We start from the raw sequence: 9,467 nt of genomic DNA, 5'->3' as shown, positions 1-9,467 counted from the left end.
GTGCTCTTAACCACTGAGCCATCTCTCCAGCCCATAAATTAATTACTTTTTAAAATGGTTATTTTTTATGATTATAACTATAGGAAGATTTTTCTACTTAAAGAGCTGGGGAGAAGGGAATGAAAGGGGCTACTCCTTAACAAAATCATTTTTCTACTGATGAAAACACTCCATTGTGTTTGCAGTCATTTTATACAAGGCTTCTGCATTAATAAACAGTAACCTATTTGAAGACAGGTATTTTATTATGCATCTTATACAACTAGATATATTTGTAGCCAATTTACTAAATACTACTATAGGATTTGAAGAGTTATTTATTTACTTATTTATTTTTGAAGCAATATCTGGATAAAAATCAAGGTTGGATTGAACTTTGTGTAGCAAGGCCAGCCTCAAATTTGTTATCCTCCTGCCTCATCTTCATAAATGCTACCAACCTTTATTTTCTTTTTTTTTTAAATATTTATTCATTTATTATGTATACAATATTCTGTCTCTGTGTATGCCTGAAGGCCAGAAGAAGACACCAGACCTCATTACAGATGGTTGTGAGCCACCATGTGGTTGCTGGGAATTGAACTCAGGACCTTTGGAAGAGCAGGCAATGCTCTTAACCGCTGAGCCATCTCTCCAGCCCCCCAACCTTTATTTTCATATGTATTTATTTGTGTGTGGATACTCAGATCCCACAATGCACTTGTGGAGGTCAGAGGACAACTTGTAAAGGTCAGTTCTCTTCTTCTGGGGTGTCAGGAGTTCAAACTGAAGTCCTTGGGCTTGAAGGCCTGAGCCTCTGCCCGCGGATTAATCTCTCTGGGTCCTCCATCTTTATGTATTGGGAGAGTCTCCCACTAAATCTGAACATAATCAGTTCAGCTAGGCTTATTGGCCAATGAGCTTCAGAGATCTGTCTCCTTCCCCCCGACTTCCTTTGAAGACTGGAATTACAAACACATGCCACTATGCCCAGCTTTTTTTGTGAGTTCTGGAGATCCAAACATAGGTCCTAATGCTTTACCACATGAGCTATTTCCCCAGGTCTTTGTTTGCTTTTTTTTTTTTTTTTCTGCAATACTAGGAATTGAACCCCGTCTTGTGCTTGCTAAGCAAGCACTCTACCAGTTAGCTAAATCCCAGTCCCATTTTCTGTTTTTGTTAAATACTGGAATAGCATGGAGATCTGGTGAATTTTGAGATTCATTTCAGTTCTGACATTTGATTTGATCTTTACTAAACTCTCAGAGCGGTGTTTGCAGAATAAGGACAAAAATCATATTAAGGACATATGTAAAAAAGTCTCAGAGCCTACAAGATGGTTCAGCAGGTCAGGGCTTCTGCCAAGCCTGATGACCTGGGTGCAGTCATTGGGTCCCATAAGATATAAGGAAAAAAACAACTCCACAAGTTGTCCCAATGGCCACACAAACCCTGTGACACACTTCTGAGTGATATAATTATGCATCCATATACTCTTCTTTAAGTTTTTTCTAATATTAAGTATGCATGTGTGTGTACAGTAGGTTTGAACTTGGGTCCTCATGATTGCACAGCAAGTGCTTTTAAAACTACTGAGCCATTTCCCCAGCCCTTTCCTTCATCAAGTTTTTATAACTGGCAGGAAGCTAGTCATAAAAGTACTGGTCAGTAATGTGAATTTTACAAAATCTTCAAAAATGCAATCATGCCAATTGTTGTACTTTCTTTGCTAATATATATTTAATTTTTTAGATTTGGGTATTTTTAAAGACTTACTTATTTATTATGTATACAGTGTTCTGTCTGCATCTATGCCTATAGGTCAGAAGAGGGCACAAGATCTCATTATAGATGGTTGTGAGCCACCATGTGGTGCTGGGAATTGAACTCAGGACCTGAAGAACAGGCAGTGCACTTAACGACCGAGTCGTCTCTCCAGACTGATTTGTTTAATTTTTATGTGTATGAGTGTTTTGTCTGCATGTGTACTACATGTGTACTTGATACCCACAGAGGTCAGAAGAGGGTGTGGTATTCCCTGGAACCCGAGTTACAGTCAGCCATGAGCTGTCATGTGAGTGCTTGGAACCAAACTCAGGTTCTCTGTAAGAGCAGAAAATACTCTTAACCACTGAGCAATCTCTCCAGCCTCTATAAATGTTTTTTAATTTGTACTCTTAGGTTAGTGGTACAGAATTTGTCGAGCATGTGTGAGGGCCTGTGTTCAATCCTCAGCACTGCAAAACAAAACAGCATTAAAATAAAAACTGCATATTAGTCTAGAAACATTTTTTAATCTTATGACAGAATATTTAAGCAAAATCAGGCTTTTAGCTGAAGTTTAAAGAGGTATTTTCACACTCAAACCTTGCTTTCTTTTTTAATTTTTTCTGCTTCTTTTTGTCTCACTAGGGTCTCACTGTGTGGCTTCCAACCCATTCTGTAGCCCAGGCTAGCCTTGAACTTTTACAGCCAAGCACTAGTCTTGAGAGCACTGTAATTTTAGGAGATTGCAACATGTCTGGCCAAATTCTATGTTTTTAAAACATGGAATTAAATCATAATTAAATCTAAGGTAACATAACAGAAGTCAGACCTCTTAAGTCTGTCTAATTTCGACTACTGCTACATTTGTTTGGCATTTATTATTTCTCTATAAAGCAAAGATTTTGATGGTGCCAGAGAGATGGCTTAGTAGTTAAGAACACTTGACTGATCTTCCAGAGGTCTTGAGTTCAATTCCCATGACCCACACGGAGGCTCACAGCCATCAGTAATGGGAACAGATTTCTTCTTCTGGTTCTCATGAAGACCGAACACTCGTATACATAAAATGCATGCATAAATATTTTTTAAAAAATTCTATTCAGAAGGAAAAGTGGTATTCATGACCTTAATTCTCAAAGAGATACATCTTGTACTAATTCACAATTATGATTTATTTCACTGACTTTTTATTTAGGCTTCAATCCCAGAAGCCTTGGGTCCTTAGACCCAGAAACACAAAAATAAATTGTTATTTTTGTTCTTTGGTTAAAAAAAAAAAATAGGGAAAATCTTAGGTGATTTTCTTTTCTTTTCCTTTTTTTTTAAAAAAAAAGAAAACAAACTATCTTTTTTTTCATATACATACCAATCCAAGTTCCCACTCCATCCTCTCCTCCCATTCCCTCCACATAGCCTTCCACCCCACCCCCATCCAGTTCTCAGAGAGGGTAAGACACATTGCTTTGGGGAAGGTCCAAGGCCCTCCCTACTCTCTATATCTAGGCTGATCAAAGTATCCATCCAAAGAGAATAGGTTCCCCAAAGGCCAGTTCATGCAGTAGGATAAATCCTGGTGCTACTGCCAGAGCTCCCTCAGTCTGGTCCAGCCAAAAGGAAACAGGTTTATTTAGTTTATTTAGTGGCAGGCTAGCAGTGACGATCACATCTTAGAGTCCCTTAAGGGAAGATGGCTTGGTAGCTAAGAGTACTTGTGTGCAGCCTGACGACATTGTTGGGATCACTAGCACAAACACAAATAAGGCTGGGCCTCATACCTACGGCCCCTGCCCAGAAAGGAAGAGATAGGAGAACCCCTGGGGCTCACTGACCAGCCAGTCTAGCCTAAAAGACTGAGAAACCAGGTCTCAGGGGAATGAATAAGAGGAAAAGGGACAGAGAACACATGACTTCTCTGGTCTCCACACCTGAGGGCACACACACAGAGAAAATTAACTTTTCTTATCACACAACACAAAGAAATCAAGAAACAACTGTTTCCCAGTAGTCTAATGGTTAAGGGCACCGACTTTAGGGCAGATGAGACTCTACTATTAACTAGGTGTTCAATCCAGGCCTACTTAAACTCAAAACCCCTGTTCTAACTTCTCTAAAGGGGGCAGAGCCCATCCCCATTTCACAAAATTCACTTAGATCCTTTATGATGGAGCCAAGAGATACATGTTCTCAAATACTTAAAAAAAAAAAAAGATAAAACAATTATATAATCCAACCTCAGCAACTTAGATTAAACACAATTTAGATGTCACTCAAAAGCACTGGACCAAAAGAAACCAGTATTAACAGGCTATATATAATATGATTCCATTTATGAGACATTTATAAGAGAAATTACATTGGCTATGAACAAAACAAAATGAAACAACAGATCAGTCATTGCTAGTGGTGTGTACTGAGTAGTGTTAACTACAGAGCACGGGGAGTCATCGTGCAGTCTGAGTGTGATGGCTTAACCTGTGCTGATCAGACATTATCTGAAAGGGGTAAAGAAGATTCTACTATTACTTATATATGCTGACCCATGCTCATTTCTAACATGTACACCCACAGCTTTCAAAATTCTATCAATATTTAATTTCTCAATTCAAGAAGAATGGATATTTAAGGAATTTCTCATAAATTCTATGATGTATTAAATTGATTCCCAGTAAAAAAAAAAAAACAGAAGAGGTGCCTGTAGCACAGTTAATAAAAATCCAGAGACAGATACTGGGGTTCAACCTGAAGGTCAGAAAAGCAAAACAGCCAGTCACTGGCTCTTACCTCTACCTCAGTCCATAATGGCGATTCGGCCTCCAGGAATCCTCAGAATGAGACTGAGGGAGAGGTCTCCTCCTCCCATCTGATAGTCCTCTCTAGGGCTGGGACTCAAGCAGTAACTTGCTCTTTTTTCTATCTGAAGATTTCAAAGAGGAAAGAGCTCTCTAGTGGCATGGCTGCTTTTGCTTTTCTGATCTTCAGGCAAGCTTTATTTATTAAAATGCAAATGAAATATCACTACAGGTGCCAGGTGTGTTGATGTATACTTTAATCCCAGCAGAAGCAGTAGATCTTTGTGAGTCCCAATTCAGTCTGGTGTACACAGTAATTCTAGACCTACATAGTAAGATACTGTCTGAAAAGCCAACAAACCAACCAAATAAAGAAAGAAAGAAGAAACAACCTTAAGAGGGCTACAGACAGAACTTAGTGGTAGAAACCTTGCCCAGAATGTGAGGCCCTGAGTTTGACCTTCAAATTTAAAATCAACTAACAAAACAAAAAGCACTTATGGGGGCTGGAGAGATGGGTCAGTGGTTAAGAGCACTGGCTGCTCTTCTAGAGGACCCAGGTTCAATTCCCAGCACCCACATGACAGCTCACAACTGTCTGTAACTCCAGTTCTGGGGGATCCAGACAAACACAAGGAAAATACCTACATGTATAAAACAATAAAATAAGAGTAATTTAAAAAAAAAAAAAAAAAACCACTTGTGTACCAGTACCTACTGAGGAAATCCAGTACGCATTTTTCATCTTGACTTTGGTCTACCTTATGGCGACCTCATCCTCAGTCACCAGCTGAGAAGAGGCCAGGTTTGGCACCCTCCTTTCTTACCCATTCTCACTCAGTAGATCTCCCAGAGAGTCTCTCTCCTTGCAGTGCCATTACAATTTCATTACTTTCTTTCCTGTGCTCCCACACCCTTCTGCAGAGGCTGGATTGTCCTCCATGCATGCATTCATACACTGGCACACTGCAACACTACACAGCACTTGGGGTCTTTCTCTGAGCGTCCTTCTTCTCACAGACGGTCTCAAACTCACTAGCTAGTGAAATTCTTGCACTCTTCTCCTGTCCCCTCCTCAAGTGCAATTAGAGAACTAACGCAGTTGTTTTCCTTCTGTCAGAGCTCCAGCTTCCCGCTCTGCTGAAACACCTGAAGAACACTGTAGTTTACAGCCATCGTAAAAAAGCAAACCATGCCTTGCTGGTCATTTCTTTTGGGCCAGTGGTATTTCTACATCAGAATAGTTGCTTAATATTTGCTAAATGATTCAGAGTTGAACTAAATACTGGCTCAGCAGCAAACTTTTTTTTTTTTTATTTTCCCCTAATACAAACTATTCTCAGGTAATTTTTATTTAAACTGAAAAGAACACAGGCAGGCCTCTTTCTCACTTTGCTGACTTAGGCTGGGTTCAGTAGCACTATATAGGGAACAAATTTCAAGCTGCTAAGTTCTGTATTAGTTGGGTTTTTTGTTGGTTTGCTTGTTTTGTGTTAAAGACAGCTTTCTGGACTAGAGTCCGTATTTATATTTCAATATCCCTTCATATCAATAGAATTCAAACAGCATTGTAAATTTTGAGAGAAAAAGAGAAAAGAAAGGCAGAAAAAAGAAAAAGAAGAAAAACTCCAGACTAGGACAGCTTACCCAAAAGTGGCAGTCCCTTTATTTTTTGAACTCATGGCTCTTTCAAGCCTATACTGACAGAGCCCCTACAAATATATGCTCCTAATAAGAAGTAGGTGGTAAAAGTCTCAAGCAAAGGAGTTATTTGGCCTGTAAAGCTGGCTCAGTGAGCAAAATGCCTACGGCACAAGGAACTCAGTACAAACTCCCAGCACCAACAGAGTAAGTCAAGATGTGGGGGGCAGAGACTGGGCTCCAGAGACTTTCAGGACACTGCTGGAGTTGCAGTGGCCAGCTTTAATTGTCAAGGTGACATTGTCTACAGTCAACATGGAAGCAAGCTTCCAGGATGTCTCTAAGAGAGTTTCCTTTTGCTGTTTTGTTTTTGTTTATTTTGTTTTGTTTTTGAGACAAGGTTTCTCTATCTTTTGGCTGTCCTGGAACTCACTCTGTAGCCCATGCTGGTCTTAAACTTACCCAGCACTCTGCCTCCCAAGTGCTGAGATTAAAGGCAGGCACCACCATGCTCAACTGAGAGTTTCTTGATTACAATTAGTTGAGGTGAGAAAACATGACTGTGGGCAGCACCTTTCCTTGGGTAGGGGGTTCTGGACTGGGTGAGAGCGGAGACAACAAGTTCAGCAGCAGCAGCAGCAGCATGCATGATTTTACTATTCTATCTTACTATTCTAAACTATTACTATTTACTCTGCCTCTGGCTGTAATATGACGAGCGGCTTCAAGTCCCTGTGCAATAGTTGAATGAGAATTTGTAGTGGGTTTCACTCCACTTATGACCTTGGCCTATCTAGGTGGACAGATACTTCTTGTTGCCTACTGTGACCTCTTATAAGGAAGAAGGGAAAGTGGTCACTCTCTCTTGGGTGGTAAAGACTGGGTCAGGTGGCATGAAGTGTGTGCTCGGTCCCCAGCTTTCCAAGGACTCTGCAACTGGATTGACCATAGCCTGTATTTGTGAGTGTACTTCCCCCTTTCATATCTTAATAAATCCTTGATACCCCTTAAACAGACACAAATGGGTTTCTCATAACAAGAATTTCTTCCACAGGCTCATTGATTTGTAGTGCTATTTGGGGAGGTTTAGGCTTTGTTGGGAGAGAGTATGTCACTGGGGGTGGGCTCTCAGAGTTTAAAGACTTTGGCCATTTCTAGTTTGCTTTTTCTGCTTGCTGTTTACAGTAAAGGACGCAAGCTTTCAGTATCCCGCTTCAACCATCATGTCTGGGCTAGCTGTCATGCCTCTGGCTGCTATAATGGACTCACCCTGGAACAGTAAATGAAACAGTAAACCAAAATAAACACCTTCTTCCTTAAGTTGCCTTAGTCATGGTGTTTCATCACAGCAATAGAAGCGAACCTAATACAAACTGGGCCCAAGATTGTGAACCAAATCAGCCTTTTCCAGTAAGGAGCTTGTGTCAGGGTATTTCATCACAACAACAGGAAACAAAACTAAGACAACAGTCAAAATGGCAAGCTCCCAGCTCAATGAGAGACTCTGTCTCAAAAAACAAAGGTAGAATTACGAGGACCAGCATGGCACCATAACCCTAAGGGTACAACAGTGGCACACGTATCTTAGCAGTAACCAACAACTCTCTAAACAGGCTTCAGGCCTGCTCAACAAGAAAATCATGCTTGGTACCAGAAAGCTAGCCAACTGCCCAGGGCTAGTAAGGTCATGGATCCTGTAGAACCTACAACCACCATTTTACTAAACCAGCATAATTCCTAACTGCAATCTAAATAATCTTTATACTTACAGATGAAATGCTGTCCTTACCCATCATCAAGGAAACTTCTCCATGCAACAGATAAAGACCATTACAGAAAACCACAATCAATCAAAATGCAGAGAGCAGTGATCATATAGTGCAAGGCCTAATTGACACACCCACCCACAGCACAATTCCTGCACCTAAGGCTCAAAGAACAGAGTAGAAGGGGAAAGATACTAAGAGTCAGACCAAGTTTTCTGTGAAGTTGTATCTCTTAGAAATGTCAAGAAAGCTACAACCGTGAAGTCTCAATAACATTGTTTGCCTAAACAAGACTTGAACAAGAACACTGCCAATAATCATGTTATTGTGGAAGAGGAAAATCTCACAGGGCCCCAAGCCTAGACAAAGAACTAATAGACAACCAAGGAATAGTGGTGATGGGATAAACCATTTTCCCCAGGGAAGAATGTCCCTCCCAAGTGGTTATCCACTTCCAAGTGGTCAGCCCTGAAATCATACATATACAAGTTACATTGTATGGATTGAGTAGTTTGTATTTATATATTAAGAGGAGGGTGGGGTGCAATTAAGGGGATAAAAAGCCATAAATTTTACAGAGAGAAAAGAGGTACATGGGAGAGGCTGGTAGAGGAAAAGGAAATGGGAAATGAGTAATTATTGACCTCTGGCCTCCACATGGGCACACATGGGCAGGCACACTCACACTTGCAAATATGTATATGGTAATACACATACACAAATAATACAGGAATAGTAAAAGAAGAGATTCAAACTAGGTTTTACTTACTGATGTTTCATAATGCTGTCTATATGAATAATGAAGCCTTCTTTGAACTTAAGTTTCACTACAATAACAAAGTTTAGCTGTTGCTAAACTCTACTGCTCTTTTTCCATACTTAAGTCAAATCATTGGCATAAAAAAATTTTAAAACATAAAAGCAACCAGGTGCAAACACCTGTAATCCCAGCACTGGGGAGACAGACTGAAACCTGCCTGGGTTACATGGAGACACACTATCTTAATCAATTTTAAAGGCATTTTAGACATACTTATTTTTGGGAAACAGATCTTGGGAACATGCCAAGTCCTCCATTTCCAGTATTTTAATCTACCACACTACAGTCTATAAATTCCTTCTTTTCTCTGAGCCTGGATATATATTATCCTCTTCATAAACACTACATCATATGGGATCTACACAGGCATTTCCCTAATTGTACAGGTAATAGAGCAACAACTCTAGAAACTTAGAGAGCTTGGTAGTGACAAGAGCAGAAAGAAAACTGGTTTCTTTTTGTTGCCCATGAGAGGTACACAGGAATCTGGGAAGCTGACAGCAAATTCAAATACTGTGGTGGTTTGAATAAGAACAGCACCGTGGGCTCAAAGATTTAAATGCTTGGTCACCAGGGAGTGGCATTATAGGGAGATGTGGCTTTGTTGGAGGAAGTGTGTCACTGGGAGTGGGCTTTGGGGTTTCAAAAGCTCAAGCCAGGTCCAGTCTCTCTCTCTCTCTCTCTCTCTCTCTCTCTCTCTCTCTC

General features: G+C 40.3%; 1 protein-coding gene across 2 annotated transcripts in view; it reads right to left on the bottom strand.

Moving 5' to 3' along the window:
- Positions 1 to 9,467, bottom strand: part of Elf1 (E74 like ETS transcription factor 1) — a 92,346-nt gene that overhangs the window by 65,851 nt on the left and 17,028 nt on the right. The gene's annotated exons all lie outside the window — the stretch shown is intronic.

The sequence above is a fragment of the Microtus ochrogaster genome, unplaced genomic scaffold (genome assembly GCF_000317375.1).
Source record: "Microtus ochrogaster isolate Prairie Vole_2 unplaced genomic scaffold, MicOch1.0 UNK6, whole genome shotgun sequence".
Taxonomy (NCBI): domain Eukaryota; kingdom Metazoa; phylum Chordata; class Mammalia; order Rodentia; family Cricetidae; genus Microtus; species Microtus ochrogaster.
The sequence above is the reverse complement of the archived record's forward strand: the minus strand, read 5'-3'. Positions and strand labels throughout refer to the sequence as shown.